Here is a 16,682-nt window from a genome sequence, read left to right on the forward strand (position 1 = left end):
ACAGCATTTTTCTCAACTATATAATTGCTTTACAACTTGTGGATCTAGTAACACCTCCAACCCCTTCAAACTCCATGCCTATCAGTCACTATGCTGCCAATACCATGGTGCTGGCGGGAGCAGCGCCAGCATCTAAGAGGGAAGATACCTCATTACCTCATTGTTCCTGATCACAAACCAACCCCACGGGAAGAAAAAAAAAAGCACCAGATAGTCAAGCAGATTCTGAGACATGACCATTGCAGGACCTTGTAAATGTAACGCCTATAATCTCACACTGTCTGTGTTCCAAGACTGGGCAAGGGTTTGGTTCCTTCTAAACCAATGTCTGCCACTCTGATGGTGCATGCTTGTCATTGTTAAGCTTAGAGGGCAGAGACATGAGGACTGTAAAATCTGAGCAAGCCTGAGATATCCTGGGGAAGCCTGTCTTGCCCTCTCTCTACCAGAGTCCAAACAAATCACGAAGATGTTTGTGACACTTATCTTTGAAGTCACAGCTTAAGACCACAGAACCATTTTGCTGCTCAGAGTCACCAAAGCAATAAAACGTGGACCTGGGAAGAGAATCTGGCCTCTTTTCTCAGTGGTGTAGAAATCCCAAGTCCAGAAGCGACCATTCTTTCTTGCCCAGGCTTCTTTGTCAACCCTCCACTCTCAAGGTTCACATTGTGGAACTTTCCCTGGTGATTGTCTGCACCCAGCAAAGAATAGATATGCTGGAAAGAATGGGAGCCCAGAAACCATCGAAGTCTAGGTTTGGAGCCTCCCTCTCTCACATAGAAAGTTTTGAGCAGATCCTCCTAGTCAGTGGGGGAAATCAAATGGGATCAAATTATTGAATACAAGCTTTAGCATACTATGCTGTCATCTAGTAGTATGCAATTAATAGCAAGTCTTAGCCAGGCATGGCTATAACCCTAGTATAAGAGAAGACTGCGGATCCAGACAAGGGAATTAAGAGTTCAAAGATAGCCTGAACCATGCATACATGCATATATACATGTATGTATATGATTTGAACAATCATATCTTTTTATGTAGACAAATGTTCTGTATCTGAGAGATGAAAAGGAATCCTGATTTAGCGACACAGTTCGTGTTCAAGGGCGAGCAGTAGAGGCAGTGGCTTCACAGAGTAGAATTTCAGCCTTTGTCTCCAGATTGACACCCCACAATCCCCATCCACCCACCCACCCATCTCCACTTTCTTCACTTAGCTACCCTAAAACATCAGAGAACAAACTTCCTGAGGCCTGGACTGGCCCAGTGGGGGCACATGTTTCTTTTTATCCAAGAAGGAATCAGTTTTGCAAATTCAGAGGTTTGCTCCATCCGATTAATGAGAGCTAATTTAGATTTTAAGGCCATTCGTTATGCATAGCCTCCTGGGTCGCAGGCCCAGCATTTTGGCCTCCCTCGAGACCCAGCATCCCTCTGAACCCTGTAAACAGTCACACCTTCCAGTTTAGGCTTTGGTCTCCTGGCTGTGCTATAGTTCCCATTTTGAGGAAATCGGTGCTCAGCAAATAATGAGACGTTTTACAGATTATGAAGGTTATGGCATAGTGTTCTCCTGCCACATGGCTTGATTTAATTAAATGTGCTATAGTAATAATAACTGGGCTGCAGAATAGGCCCCTGTTTGCCCCCCAAGTAACTGAGAGAGCGGCACAAATATGAAATGCACTGTCCAACTCAGCAGCCTGTGGAGAATTCAGTGAACCCTACTTATTTAAAAGGGGTGTGTGAGATGAGTGAGAAGCAACCCCGGGAATTTTTAGCCCACCAGAGCTTTCCAAAATATGCTTGCAGAACAGGAATCAGCAAAATTACTGTCTGCCCTTGAAATCATTCCATGGCCACTGGATCCTGAAGACACTTATGGAAGCAGTTAATGCAGCTGTCTGGGACTTTGATCAGCACGTCTGGTCTGCCTCCTCCCTAAATCCCACTCCCGAGGTAATAGGGTCTCCAGCAGGAGCATCTTCTCCAGGATGGGGCCCAAGAACAGGAGTCAGAATGCCAAGATGCATTTTCTTTTCCATCTGATATCCAGGTAAGTAAATCATTTGTAATGTACACATTCAGATGTGTACAGATACTAAGATATATTATTCTTCTTAGGGATATCTTCGTTATGGTTTCTGTTGCTATGATAAAACACCATAACCAAAAACAAGTTGTGAAGGAAAAGGTTTATTCAGCTTACACTTCCACATTGTAGTTCTTCATTGGAGGAAGTCAAGACAGGAACTCAATAAGAGGGAGGAGCCGATGCAGAGACCATGGCAAAAATGCTGCTTACTGGCTTGTTTGCAGCCTGGTCTTATGGTGGCATTTTCTCAATTGAGACTCCCTTTCCTCAGGTGACTCTAGATTATGTCAGGTAGACATAAAACTAGCCAACACATGGCATTCAAAGCCTTATATATTTTTGCTTTTTGAAGATGGCAAAATTAATGTGCAGAAGACATAAGATGTTTGGCCTCCGTGCTCAGGCTTGTAGGAAGGCATCCTTGTGGGAGCAGAGCTATTCTGAGCTTCCGTTCCACTTGTTGTCTTCAGAAGATGGAGCAGGAGCCCATTGAGTGGGGTCATGTGACAACAGTTTTTTATTATCATGTGGAAATGAGGGAGATTTAGACAGTAGATGGCTTCTCAAGCAATCAGTGAAGCCAGTCATCCACTTGTTAATAGCAATACAATCTGAAGCCACGGCTTGAGGTTGCCCAGGAGACGATGCTCAATGACATGTGGTCAGTTGAGACCATCTGCCACCTGTCAGGTTGTAGAGTGGGAACTGGTAACACTCTGAATCCATGCACAGTTTCAACCCCATGCTGAAGGTTCCTTAGATGCCTGCTATTTAATTCTCTCATTGTTCTTCATCCCTTCCAAAACCGATCCTCATTCGTTGCATGACATGCTATCACTCAACAAGCATGCACTGAGTATCCGTGATACACACCACTCAGTGCTAGAACCCACTGGTACAAAGAGAGAAATGCATCTCATTTGAACACACCTAATCCTAAAGAGAGGACACATTCGGTGATTCACGAATAATGCATAAACCATATCAGTGTGACTGGTTTAAAAGAAAAGAACACAAGACTTAGACTGTTTCATTTTATGTTCCCTGCCAGTGCTGCCATGTAGATTTCAGGTGGACTTTGACATAGTCTTAAGCATCTTGACCTTCATTCATTTACCTCTAAGATTGCAATACCTTTTTAAAGATATTATCATGATTATCAAACCTATACAGGAACATCTAAATTATCATTTACTCAGAACAACAGTCTATTAATAACTTTACTGGGACTTTAAAGGCAGGTGACAGCGATGACAGAAGAACAATGAGTACCCTGAGAATGTAGCTATTGTCCAAGGGGATAGTTTAACTAAGTTTGACAATAATTGTTGCTTACCCAAAAGGGAACAGGGAATTCCCTTTCCAAGAGAAATCGCACAGAGATGTGACACAGCAGGATACTTTTGACTTGGTGTGGAGGACGCAAACAAAGGGGGCATTGCAAGTGATTTAAAATATAAGGCTCATGTGGCCACACTGTGCAACTCAGTGTGGGGGTGATGTCATTTGGTCATTGTGTCAGCCCTGGAGGAAGTTAATAAAGAAGGTGACATGCTTAGAAATGGGACTCATAAAATTATTTCTAAGAACCACCACATGAAGAAAGGAAGAGAGAGAGAGAACACAGCCTGTTGTAAACTATTATTTTACGATGTATTACATTCATTTATGCTGTGGAATATTTGTTTCGGGATGCAAAGATGTGTTGCATTCTTTTATATTGCATTTGTTTAACTCTGTGAAGCTGTGTTACTTTGCCCGTCTAAAGCACCTGATTGGTCTAAGAATGAGCTGAACGACCAATAGCAAGGCAGGAGAAAGGACAGGCAGGACTGGAAGGCAGAGAGAATAAATAGAAGGAAAAACCAGGGAAGACAAGATGGAGGAGCAAAAGAAAAAGAAAAAGAAAAAGAAAAAGAAAAAGGAGGATACCAGAGGCCAGCCACCCAGCTATACAGTAAACCACAGAATAAGAAGTAAAGAAAGGTACATAGAATAGGGAAAAATAAAAACCCAGAGGCAAAAGGTAGATGGGATAAGTTAAGAAAAACTGGCTAGAAACAAGTCAAGCTAAGGCCGAGCATTCATAAGTAAGAATAAGATTCCATGTATTTGGTATTTGTTTGGGAACTGTGAGGTGCCCCCCCCCACGCGCACACACACAAAGAGCCAAAAGAGTTAATAGAATCAAACTACACAAGTCAATGTTGTAGAACAGGCGACAAGAAAGAACAGCTGGACACTAGGGCAGGGCATGGAGGGAAATAGGAGGTGGCAAATGATGGTCCTAATGACTAAACCACTGTGTAACGTAAGAGGCGATGCCATCAGATTGGCTTTGGAAGAGTCCCAGTGCCTGTTTCGAGACATTTGGTGAGAAACTTTACATTTGTAAAAAACAGACAGGACAGGGAACAGTCCAACACTGTTAATGGGTCAGATCCAGGTTGTCGCTGGTGGTTTCCTGTTGTGTTCTTCTGGGCTGCCCTTCCTGTAGGTCCCCTCACGTCATCTTCACAGCAACACTGTAGGGCCAACAGCAGTTGTGCTATGAATGAGACCTGAGCCGTAGCTAGTGACCGTACTAAGCATCCTTTGCTGATTGTCCATCAGTCTACAAATACTAGACCTGGAAATCAAACCAGATTTGCCTAAAGTCAAAGTCATAAATTCCTCCCTACCTGCTTGTTTTCTCAAACAAATACTTGTCAATCATGACTCAGGCCTGAGAGACATCACAGAAGATCACATCTTTAAGTGAGATTCATTTCCCTCCACGGTAATAGATTCTTTCACTTGACTTAAGACGCAAGAACAATTCTGAAGCCAGCCTCCCATCCTCTCTTAAGCTGCTTTTTATAGGAGTGACATTTGACTAAGCCAGGCCTGATGCTCGCATCTTTTTATGATGTTTTAGTACTGTTCCTCTTTTGTGATGATATCTGGGATGTTTAGGAAACTGGGAATTTGAGAGTTCACTGAGGAATGAACCCTTCTTTGGGCGTCTTGATAATTCTGAAATCACTGAAAATGTTGCAGATCACCACTTGAGGAAACACGCTGGGATCTTCCCCATGAGTCTTCCTGGAATTCATGGAAATGAGGGGGTTGCATCACAAATCAGCCTTCATAGGGACTGGCTGGCTTACTGATGGGCTATGGTGCCTCAGTATGGACATTCCCCCCACAAACATATTGGCTGCTAAGTGTTGCTAAATACTCTGATCATTCCAACAGGCATGCCTGCTTTAAAAAATAAGAGCCCTGTGTAAAGGCATGAGGTACTTATGCTCAGAGATAAGCACCAGGGAAGCCAGGAATGTCAAACAGATAGGGTTGTCTCTTCAACGGAAGATATGTATATCTGTTTCTACCTAAAATGCTAGGAATTAATAGCCTGGTTATCTGGACTGTCTGTAGTGCAGGCCACACCCAAATCCCCCAGACTGTTTATTCCAGACTCTTCCTCCCTAGACCTTTATTCTGCACCTTGTTTCTCAGTCAGTAGAACCCATCCTTGGGGGAGATGCCATATGTACAGTGTAGCTTGGTGACATCTACAATGACCTAAGCCACATCGGATCTCACCCAGGTCAGTAAGCTGTAGAACCCATTCTTATGGAAAAAGCCACATGTACTTTGCAAAGACTTTCTGATGTAGTCACACCTTAAGTCTTACTGTACACACAGGATTCAGGTCATTGTTATAAGGAAATTAATCCTTTTTCTCAAGTTGTACTGTACTTAAATCTGCCTAAATAAACTGCCTGGTGTCAGACTCGAGAAGTTTGAACCAACCCCAGCTGCTGAGTCATAGTGAACTGGAGTTCCTTCTCGCCTCATACAGATCACTACTCTGCTGGCCACGGCGTTTGCAGACACCCGGACTCCCTTTCATATTAGCATGGCTACTGACAATGCCATTGCTCCCATCTTGTTTGTGCAGCCCTTGGTGTCCCCTGAGCCACAGGTGTGGGAGCTGTGATGTGGAGATGCCCTTTGCGATTGGGCTTCCCACAATCTGGTGATCTTTGCTCTGTGACCAGATGTGTTTTCTCAAGATCATCTCCACCTGCCGTGAAGAGAAGCATCGGATGAGGAGTGATAACCGCACTTCCCTGTGAGTATAAGACTTAGAATGCAGCATGGAATTATGCTGGTCTAACAAAGAAGAGCATGGGAGGGGTTGTAGAGAGGAGACTGGGTGGGGCTGGAGGAATGAAAGGGCAGGATGAAAACGTTGTAATTCCATTTTAACTAAGAATGCACTAAATTAAAAATAAATAAATAAGAGTCGTGTGGTGATGGCTCACAAACTTAACCCCAGAACTTGGGAGGCAGATCTAAAGGCAGGCAGATCTTTGTGAATTCAAGGCCAGCCTGGTCTACAAGAGCTAGTTCCAGGACAGGCTCCGAAGATGCAGAGAAACCCTGTCTCAAAAAACAAAAAAAAAAAAAAAAAAAAAAAAAAAAAGAAGAAGAAGAAGAAGGAAAAGAAGAAAGTTAGTGTAAAGGTAGTCTGTGAACTAACATCACATAGTCATGTCCACACATAGAAGCATAAGCCTGAATTACACACACACACAAAATCATAGACTTTAAAGTTGAGGCTCAAAAAGAACTCTGTTATTCCTTCCATGTACATTAGTGTAACATCAAACTTTGCTGCTTTTCTTTGGTTTTAAAATTATCTACCTCCACACCCAACACATCTTATTATGTGTCATGAGCACACTATTTCAGAAAGAGACACATTTGTGTCTTTTCAAAAATGTCAGAATTTATTGAACCACAAGAAACCCACAAGCTGTCACAGATTCTCTGGCAGCAATTTCCTGGGTAGGCTCGCTTTTTTTTTTTTGTTTGTTTGTTTTTTTTTGTTTTTTTTTTGTTTTTTTTTTTGTAATTTTATTAAATTATAAAAAGTTTCCATTTACGCCCCTCCTCCCAACGCCCTCCCACTCCCCCCCTCCCTCTCCTCCTCCCTCTTTGTCCCCTAGGGAAGTCAGGGTCTCCTGCCCTGTGGGAAGTCCAAGTTCCTCCCCCCTCACTCCAGGTCCAGGAAGGTGAGCATCCAAACAGACTGGATCCCAAAAATCCAGTATATGCAGAGGAAACCAGTCCCAGTGTCATTGTCAATGGCTTCTCGGAAAGACTGCAGGCCAGCCACATTCAGAAAATCCGGCCACATTCAGAGAATCTGGTTGGATCACATGCTCGTTCAGTCACGGTCCATCTGGCCTTGGTAAACTCTCATTAGATCCGACCCCTTGTATCAGTGGGTGATAGTATCCCTCGCAGTCCTTCGTCATTTTCTTCCTCCTTTTGCTCCTCGTTTGGATCTTGGGGGGCTCAGTTCGGTGCTCCAACGCGGGCCTCCATCTGTATCGTCATCCAACGCCAGATGAGGGATCTATGGTGATAAGCAAAATATTCATCAGTATGGTCACGGGCCAAGGCCGGTTCAGGCACCCCCTCCTCTGTCCAGAGAACAATCTGGGGATCTCTCCTTGGACCTGGGATCCCATATATAATCAAGTTTCCTGTAAACTCTAATATGACTCCCTTAGTTGAAATATATTCTTCCCTGATCCCACATTCATCCTTCCTCCCTTCCCCCCATCCCGGTCAACCGAGCTTTCTCCATTCCTCCCCTATTCCCTTCTCTCTAACCCTCTCCCCTTCCATCAACCCTCCCACCCCCCCCCATGCACCCAAGGTTACCTGGGACTCTTGACTATTTCCTACCTCCTGGCGGATAGCTAAATAATCTTCATCAGGTTCGTCTTCTTATTTAGCTTCTCTAGGATCACGAATAATAGGCTCAAAGACCTTTAATTATGGTTAGAATCCACTTATGAGTGAATATATACCGTGTTCCTCTTTTTGGGTCTGGCTTACCTCACTCAGTAAAGCGTTTTCTATGTCCATCCATTTGCATGCAAAATTCAAGATGTCATTATTTTTTACCGCTGAGTAAAACTCTAATGTGTATATGTTCCACACCTTTTTTAACCATTCTTCTATTGAGGGGCACCTAGGCTGTGTGGAGGTTTCTCAGGAAACTGGGAGTCAACCTCCCTCAGGACCCAGCAATTCCTCTCTTGGGAATATACCCTAGAGATGCCCAAACATACTACAAAAGCGTTTGTTCAACTATGTTCATAGCAGCACTATTTGTAATAGCCAGAACCTGGAAACAGCGTAGGCTCGCTTTTGTTGAGAGCACGAGATGAGGGAAAACAGAGTTCTTTTATTCCAGTTTTATTTACTGACATTCAGTCTCAGATTACACACTGTGCATCACATGGTAGCTACATCTCAACAAGTGTATAAGCAAGTTACAGAGTAACAACAAAGGATTAAAGAGGCAGAGTCCTGAGAGGAGGCCTTCTTGCCCTCTCCAAAGAGACCTGAGAAGGCTTAACTGGGCAATGGATGGAAATGCAAAGGAGACTGCAGGGATAAAATAAAGAACCAGCTGGGGGTCTCTGGGGAGGTCCCAGGGCTGCTGCTTTAGAGTCTGTAGAGTCTGGCTGCGGGATTAGGGAAGAAGGGTAACTTGCAGAGGTGAAAATCAGGAATGGGTCCAGGCTAATGAATGAGCAGATGGATAGGTAGCCTGTCCAGATGGGAGAGCAGGAGGGCAGGAAGACCGTAATTTGAGTAACCCACATCAACAAAGGGGACAAAGCTAAGCTGAAACCCATGATAGTCAAGAGTTTTCTGCCTGTTTGTCCTTGATCCTTGACTGGGAAGACGACAGTTGGGTGGGGTCAATACAGTGCTAGACATCCTTCTCTTGTGGGATCAAGATGCAAACACTGCACTGTCTCCTCCGTCTGCTGTGTCCAATAAGTTGTGTCTCGGGCCTGATATAATTTTAACACACCCATGTACCTCTACCATCCAAATTTATACTGATAAATTTGTAGTATGGCGCACTTCTATTTCCAGGAATACGATAACCGTCAGTGTCTTAAAGACGGTGCGAGACAGATAATGTGGTTTACGTGTCTCTCCACATACAGAGCATCAAAATGCTGTCCAAAGCTACTTATAAATCGGAGTCTTTCAGAGCAAGACAAAATTTAAACAAAATAAAACAAACAAGAATGCATTTTACATAGTGTCTTCATTGGCTTTCTGTTGCTGTCACTAAAGGCTGACTACAGTCAACTTGGGAGGAAAAGGTTTATGTCACTTACCAGGTTACAATTGTTCCAGAAGGGAAGTTGGGGCAGGAATCTGAAGGCAGGAACTAATGCAGAGGCCATGGTAGAACTCTGCTTACCGACTTGCTCCCCATAGTTTCCTTAACCTGTTCTCTTATACGACTAAGCGTCACCTGCCCAGGAATGGCATCACCCACAGTTGGCAGGGCCTTCCCACATCAATTGGTCAAGAAAATGTCCCACAGGTTTGCCCACAAGTCAATATGGGGGATCACACATTTTCTCAATTGAGATTCTTCTTCCCAGATATGTCTAGGTTTGTGTCTATTTGGCAAAAACCAGTCAGCACACACTATTTGGAGCGCCCCAGGACAGTCGAGATCTGACATCGACATTATACTTCAGTTTAAGGCTGCCTTTCAGGACTTTGGGAACCAGATGCTAGGGATTGTACAGCAATCACCTTTGGCCTTCACATCTAGCACAGTGCCTGAAACTTTGAATGTCCTTAATAAACAGTGCGCAGCGATGCTTCTTTAGGCAAAGCGGTTGACAAGGACAATCATAAAGCTCCAGAAAAGAAAACAATTTAATTTGTCCAAGATTTTTCCCTATGCTAGTTTTACCCAAGATAAATGGCAAAAGATGTCCTTGCAGGAAAGTCGGGTAAATGGCTCCCTAAATGAAGACAGATGATAAAATTATAATATTGTTCTTTCGGTATGGATCTAATATGTCATCGGATCTCACTAATAAATAGTAGACAGAATTACCTTTGGTCTTTTCAATTAGTGTAATGGGGATCTGAATTTAGCAATAAGAAAGATTCAGGCATGTCTAGGCATGTTTGTGAAATTGGTAGGAGCAGCTGCCAGAAGCCTGTTTGCATATGGAATGAGGGTCCTCTGGGGATTTTTCTCATTCTGAAGGAAGAAGTTGCCTGGCAACAAGAGTGTGACCCATGGAGAGGTCCTTACTCAACAGTCTGAGTACAGTGTGGTGCTTTTCCTCCAGATCCATCTCCCAGCTGGACAGCATGAATATATGCCTGTGTCCTTCGTAGAGAGCACAGTGTGGAAGAACAAAGTGAAAGAAAATGCCTTTTTTTAAAACGTAGGACTGAAAGGCACTTCCTCTGGTTTTGTTTAATAGACTGAAACCAAAATATGAGGAAGGTATCCTTTCCTTCAGCACAGACTTCTCTTTCTTTTTGGAAATGGGGGTGTTACCAAAGCCTTCATAGCAATGCATAGCACAACAACAGATGCCCCAGGAGAAAAGCTCTGAAGGCCACGGATGCGCTAAGAATTGATTCTTGTGGGATGTATTATCTGGAAATATCCAGATGATATTTCCTTTTCCCACCATTCCTGCTGAGGAGTCCTTGTTGCTATTGGGCTGGAAATTGGTACTCCCAAACCCAGCCATCTGGCCTTCACAATATGACTCAGCATTGCCACCAACACCCCACACCAGTCTCACAGCCATTGCAGAAACACTTTCTTAGGTTTACCATAAGCCCAGCTCTTTATGGGCCGGTGAACTGGGCATGGAATAAGAGCTTTTCCCGTCATAACCAACGGGAGAGGCTTTGGCCAATCTAACTCACATGGAGGAGTATGTAATTATGGTTCAAAGTGCTAAAGCAAGTAGAGTGTGTGATAGGAAGGGAACCAGGCAAACAAAGCAGTTCTCCACGCTTCTAGAACATAGATGTGGCTGGACTTGTACCTAGCTGGAGTCCCTAGGGAAACAATGTATGGATGACCACATTCTGTGTTGGTGGCCAGACCAGCTATTTCCCCCAGGAGTTAGAGTAGTGAGTGACCAAGAGTTGTAGGATATTCCTACTACACACCCTTCCATCAAGAAGGGTTCTCAGAATGGGAGCCTCCCCAGTCACCCCTAAAAGGGTGGCCAAGGTTGCCAAAAGCTCTGAACATCTGTAACCTCACGATGCTTGCGGAGACTAGATGCGACCGTGAGCTTTACGCCCGTCACCAAAGGTGTCTCCACACTCCCATTATTTGTTTGAGGATAGTGGCTGAGGTCTTTGAATCATTGTTCTGCCAATCCTCTTTATAAATACGTTGTTACATATGGACAGTGTAGCACTAACTTTCGAGTGTTTTACACGTTTTGGAGACTTATTTAAGAGACAAGTGAGCTCACCCAAGGAAGCAAGCATAGGAAAATCACGCACGAAGCATATAAATAAAGGTCGGGTAAGCACAAGGGCTATTCATAAAGGTGACAGGGAAGAATCTGAACTAGCCTGTGCTTGTAAACACAAAAGGCTACTCAAAAACTGTAAACAGATACCCCAAGAAGCAATCTGGCAGTTAGTTGAGATGCTCAGTACTAGGAGTGGGTTACCTCCCTTAGAGTTGTTGACCACAGAGCCCATAGAGGCCCCGAAACAATGACGGTCACTGCCACAGTTACTTGTCGCATTTCCAGCATCAAAGGATAAGACCCTATTGCTGAAGATGTTCCATGTTTTGGCTGCTGGATTTTGAGAAATAAATCTGGCCCTGAAATGTCTCCCTGTGAGCTAGCTGCTATAGTGCCAGACAGAAGTCACTATTAATAATTTGAGGGAGAATTAAGCCCACCAGGCCTCCTCAGCTGTGGATCCTACATGCCTCACAATGGAAGCCAGAGGCTTCCTTCCTCCTGGTTCTTTGCCTTCCTTGCTGGTTTTGCCAGGAAGCTCTTCCTTACTCCCTGCCCTGAGCTCTTTGGCTCTGTGACTCCTCCGGAGACAACACAGCTCTAGTAGAAACGGTAAATGAATCAGAGAGAGTGGAGATTAACATCAGAACACGCTGCTTGCTGTTGCTATTTTTGTCCTGTGATTGCACAGTCAGGATGTTTGGGAGGATGACACAGCCATCCTGAGTTTCAAGGTTTCTATGAGGACTCTACCTGTGAGAAATACTAAATGACCCATAATCAACCCGGTTTTACCATAGAAGCCCAGCTAGCCACTAACTAGACTAAACTTGCGGTCTGTTTCCACTTTTTCAAGCTGAGGGGGCAGGCCATGTAATTTGAGAGAAACGAGTGTTGAGTCTAAGCAGAAAATGACATGATTAATTAAATAAATCCTAGGTTTTTAGAGAAAGATGTAAGAGTAGCTACACATTATAACACCTAGCATTAAGGAGACTTCAGTTTTTACTCTTTGAGGGGAAGTGTGATATCTCAACACTTTACTTCTGAAAATAAACAAACGAACAAGCTTTGCCTGCCCTGGAAAGTTGTGCTCATTAGGAAATAATGAAGTTGTAGAAATTTATTGATTATTTCCTTTCTCTTGGGTATATGCATGTGTGCGCCTATGTGTTGTTATACATGACCAACCATGTATGCATGTCTTGCACCTGAAATCAATTTTAGGTCACGCCTTTTCTCTCCTTCTAGTACCTCATTGACCCTGGAGCTGACTGATTGACAAGGTTGGCTGTGTCCATCTCTAAATGCTAGGGAACATGGGTTTACATTGCTGTGTCTGGCTTTATAGGAGATGCAAACTCAGAATCTCATGCTTGAATAGTGTGCACTTTACCCACAGAGGCATCTCCACAGTCCCTATTTTTCTCTTCCTATTAGGAATTGCATCATATTGAGATTCATTGCCTTTAGCTTTTGTCCTAGTGTTGATTTTAGGGAGAATGTTAGAAATATTGTAACTGTTGTAGAGAGGAGGGAAGGGAAGATGGGCCAAAATTTCTTTGTTTAAATGTAAATCACTAACATTTTTACCTCTGGTAAGTAAGACAAATATTGAAAAGCTTGCTAGATTTATTTGATTCAATATTTTATGTTATCTGTTGTTTCCTAAAAGCAAATCCTATTATGTAGGTAAAATAAATAAAAGGCAAATACTTGCCTATTTTTCAACCTAGTGGAATGTACCACTTACCTGCATGTAGAAATGGATACAATGAGGACATATTTCCTGACTGAAAGAGTTATTGGCAGGGCTGGAGAGATGGCTCAGAGGTCAAGAGCATTGACTGTTCTTCCAAAGGTCTTGAGTTCAATTCCCAGCAACCACGTGTTGGCTCACAACCATCTGTAATGAGATCTGGTGCTCTCTTCTGGCCTGCATGCATACATGCAGTCAGAAAACTCTACATAATAAATAAATAGTCTTTAAAAAAATTTATAAAAAAGTTATTGGCTCACCATGAGAATTTAAGGATGTTAAAAGAGAACCTACTGTAATCCAGGTAACACGTGGAAAAAAGATGGTTTCTATTAAAATTAAATTGCTCTTGTAACAATCTTTTCGATGTGTCTGTCAACTGAAAGATAATAATAATGAAGATATATATGTTGCTTAATTTTCACTAACTACACACAAGTCAGTTTACCTTGGAAACTGGAACTTTAATTGAGAAAATGCCTCCATCACATTGGTCTCCGGGAAATTCTGTGGATAGTATATTCTTGACTAATGATTGATGTGGGAGGGTTCAGCCCACTGTGGACAGTACCACCTTCCTGGACAAATAGTCCTGAGTTGTATAAAACAGCAAGTTGAGTAAGCCATGGGGAGCAAACCAGTAAGCAGTGCTCCTGCATGGTCTCTGCTTCAGTTCCTGCCTCTAGATTCCTGCCCTGCTTGAGTACAGGCCTTGTCTTACTTAGTGATAGACTGTGATCAGGATGTATAAGCCAGATAAACCCTTTCCTCCTCTGACTGTTTATCATCAGTGTTCTATCACAGCCATAGAAACTCAACCAATACATAAAGCTGCTAAGCTACACATTTGCAGAAACTTATTTTGCAATTTTAAATGTTAAAATATAATTACAAGGATCTCCCCCTCCTCCGTCTCTCTCCCATGTTCATCCTCTCTGCCTCCATCTCAAATTCAGAGCTTAATTTTCTTTTTTATAAACACCATTGTTTTAGACACACACACACATTCTGCTAAGTTTGTTACTGTTGCTTGTGTGTACATGTTTTCAGGGCTGACCATTCTTTATTGGATAACCAATTAGGGTGCTCACCCCTGGGAAAGAACTGCTTCCCTGCCTCAGGACTTAATTGCCTATCACTCTTCACCTAGTGGTGAGGAACTGTGAGACTTCCCATTTCAATGTCAGCTTGTCTACCGGTGTCACTGTCTGGGTCTCATTTTGGCAGTCGTATTGTTGAGGTTTCATGGCTGTAGCTTTTCTGTCCTTTCTAGGAAACACATTCTTAAAACACACATTTTGGTATTCTGGGTTTTAAAACCATTACTACGAGACACAATCTCAGAGCAAACTCCCTGATCTCTTACAGTCTCCCACCCCTTCTTCTGCAACGCCCCTTGAGTCTTAGGTACAGGAGTATTTTTTAAGGTGAATCTGTTAGGACTGAGCTCTAGAACTCTGCATTTTTATTGGCTATAGTTTTCTGCAGTGGTCTCTATTGTATCCAGAAGTTTCCTTGTTAAAGGGTGAGGACTATAATTATCTGTGGGTATAAAGACAAATGTTTAAAATTTATGTGAAAGAACATTTAAAAGAAATCCCACACTAGCTCAGAATTGATTGAGCATTGGGGCTGTTCATGTTAAAAGTAAATATTGGAAAGTTTGTGTTAACTGCAATAATTTTATTATATATATGTTGCCTGTGTTCTTAGTCATGCTTTGTGTTCCAATAAGTATAGCTTTATTTTTTTCTATAAATTCTTGGCTATGCTTACTGTCCTTTTCTGTTGTTAGTACTGCTTCTAGTAGTTTTCTCTGTAGGGCACATTGTCATGAATTCTTGTCTTTCTGCTTCAACTATGGCAGATGAGTTTTACTGGGTAGAGTAGTTTAGGTCAGCACCTATGATCTTTTAGAGATTGGAGTATATTGCTCCAGGCTCTTCCTGCTTCAAAGTTTGCATTTAAAACCAACTCGTACTTTGAGAGGTTTTCCTTTATATGTCTCTTGTATTTTTTTTTCTTTTGCTGCTTTCAACGGTTTTTCTTTGTCCTGTATATTTAGGATTTTAACTATGATGTGTCATGGAGAATGTCTTTTTTTCTGGTCCTGTCTATTTCAAGTTTTGTGCGCTTCTATATCTGTATGTATATAACTTTCCTTAGTTTGAGGATGTTTTCTTCTGTGTCTTGTTGAAGGGCTGGTCTAAGCCTAGAAATCTTCTCATTTGTTATGCTTATAATTCATAGATTTAATCTTTTCATATTGTCCCACAGTTTCTGCATGCTCCTTTCCTGTATTTTTAAAAAAAATTATTTTCTTTGCTTGTGTGGTCTAATTTCTCTGTTTTGTTTCTGAGCATTGATAGCCTATCCTCCACTCAATCCATTCTGCTTATAAGAATTTCCCCAGGGATATTGAGTTTTTCAGATCATTTTTATTTCAGTTTAGCTCTCTTCAACATTTCTGTCTCTTTATTAAATTCAGTTTACAGATCCTGGATTGTCTTTGTCATTTCATTCAGTATTTTCTTTGTTATCACTTAGGTCTTTATGGTATTTAAGTTTATTGAGCTATTTGTTTATGTCTTTTTTGTAAACTCTTTGAATTCTTTAGTGAAGTTTATGATTGCTATTTTAAGTTCTAGGTTCTGTGGTTCATATAAGTAATTTTCATTGGCAAAACTTTCTATACGATTGCTGAATTTTCAGTGGCACAAGCATCCTTGATCTTTCTTATTGTTTGTGTTTTGCAATGGGACCTGGTCATAAAGACTTCTTTCACTGATTTTGTATCTGAAGTCAGACCCAGAAGGATGGGCCTGGAGGTTCGATAAAGAGTTTCTGGGGAAAGTCAGGTGGATACAATGCTGAGGTAGGATGCAGGATGTGTGAGCTGGTTTAAGCCCAGAGGTTGAGGATGATGCAAGAGGGATCACCAGACTTGGTTAGGGCAGTAAACTTGAGAGGTGGTAAGACGGTGGGGAAGGTGTGAATAGGGCAGGTTTGAGTATACTCAGTATGCTGGGCCAACATAAGATGTGCTGGCAAGGGATATGCCTGGAGGTTGGCTATGGCGTGGAAACGATCACAAATAACATTTATAAATGGTAAGTTCATCAAAACATGTGAGTTTTAATGTAGAGGAGCAATATGACTTAGTGGGAGAGCAGTTACATATAAGTTATTGTAAATAGAATTGAGTCTTGATCCAGTGTAGTCATTCCCCCAACAGGTCTTGCTGTTCTCCTGTGGTACAAAGGCTTTGAATTGGTCTTGAAGATCTCTCTAAACAATGGATGGATTCTTTAAAGTCACAGACTGCTACTAAATTTTGTAGCGGGATTGAAGTGACCTAGAAATATGAAGCCTGGCAACGGAGCGAGCCACTCTTCCTAGGCCTCATCTTTTGTACCTCTCAGTGGTCCTCGTTCAACATCTGAGATTCCCACGTTCCCTTGTTAAAGTAAGGAAT

The sequence above is a fragment of the Myodes glareolus genome, chromosome 23 (assembly GCF_982192425.1).
Source record: "Myodes glareolus chromosome 23, mMyoGla1.1, whole genome shotgun sequence".
Classification (NCBI taxonomy): Eukaryota; Metazoa; Chordata; class Mammalia; order Rodentia; family Cricetidae; genus Myodes; species Myodes glareolus.